Source organism: Canis aureus, chromosome 27 (genome assembly GCF_053574225.1).
Source record: "Canis aureus isolate CA01 chromosome 27, VMU_Caureus_v.1.0, whole genome shotgun sequence".
Classification (NCBI taxonomy): Eukaryota; Metazoa; Chordata; class Mammalia; order Carnivora; family Canidae; genus Canis; species Canis aureus.
In genome coordinates, this window is record NC_135637.1 from 33,972,227 (window position 1) to 33,973,823 (window position 1,597).

Sequence of the window (1,597 nt, forward strand, 5' to 3'; positions counted from 1 at the left end):
CCTAAAATCCTTCATCAAAAAGCAATAGGTGAAAAATCCCCCTTCTCAAAGCAGGATACAAAATCATATAAACATCAACTCACATAAAAATTAGGATTTTTTTTCAACAGAGGACTGGCCGAGAAAAGATATTTGCGGTAGCAGAAACAACAAAAGCTTAATATTTAAGACAATCTAAGGAATCTTGAAAATTTGTGAGAAAGGAACACCCCTACCCCAGTTGGAAATTGAACACCTGAAAGTCAGAAACTGAAGATCTTGAAAGGGTTAACTATCCATGAAGATGGTTAACACTCCTCTGAGAAACACATCTTAAAAGAGGATCATGATGGGGGATCCCTGGGTGGCGCCGCGGCTTAGCGCCTCTTTTGGCCCAGGGCGTGATCCTGGAGCCCCCGGATCGAGTCCCACGTGGGGCTCCCTGCATGGAGCCTGCTTCTCCCTCTGCCTGTGTCTCTGCCTCTCTCTGTGTCTCTCTCATGAATAAATAAATAAAATCTTAAAAGAAAAGGATCATGAGGTCCCAGCCTGCAGCCAGGTTTGTGAAAGGAGGGGAGCTGGAGACATTGCCAGGAGAATGGCTAAGTTTGGACAAACGGACAGGATCCAGAGACCTTATAAGCACAGTAATAAATCACGGGCTCCTCCAAAGACACGGACAGATCTTCACAGATACACTGTAATGCAAAAAAGAAACAAGATCTAAAGGATGCTAACATGTATAAAAATGTTGAACACATTGTGACTTCAATACTATGGTTTTTAAAACATATATATAATTTTAAAAACGACCCATAGAGGAAAGGTGTGGGAACCAACAAAATAATGACACGAGAGCCGTGGGGGACAGAGTGCGGGTGTCAGGATGGGGCGGGCTGCCCAGGGCGGGGGAGGGCCGCCCGAAGTCCGACGTGGGGATTTTTTTTTAAAGATTTTATTTATTTATTCATGAGAGACACAGAGAAAGAGAGAGAGGCAGAGACACAGGAGGAGGGAGAAGCAGGCTCCATGTGGGAGCCCGACGCGGGACTCGATCCCCGGTCTCCAGGATCACGTCCTGGGCCGGAGACAGGCGCCAAAGCGCTGAGCCACCGCGCGTCCCTGAGGTGGGGATTCTGGCGCAGAGGACAGCCCGATGCCCGGCTCCCGCGCAGGACCTCGGTCGTTCGGCCGATCCACGCGCGCGGGGAGAGCGAGCGACCCGCGGCTCCCCCGGCCCTGGGCCGCCCGCGCTTGCGCACCGCGATCCTCGTCGAGCCCGCCCCGCCCCGCGAGGCCCCGCCCCCCGCCCTCCAGCCCTCATAGGTCGGCTCCGAGGCCGCGCGCGGCAGGCCGGCCAATGGGAGCGCGGCGCGCCCCGCGGCACGTGCGCCCCCGCCCAGCCCGGCGGAGCGCGAGCCGGTGGAGCTCCCGGGCTCGGAGCGCGCGGGGCGGGCGCGCGCGGGCGGGGCGGGGCGCGGGGCGGGGCGCGGGCGGGGCGCGGGCGGGGCGCGGGCGGGGGCGGGGCGGGGCGGCGCGCTGATTGGCCGGCGCCGCGTTCCGAGGCCGTTAACGGCGGCGCGGCCGGGCCGCGGCTCCAAAACAAAGGGCAGGCGGC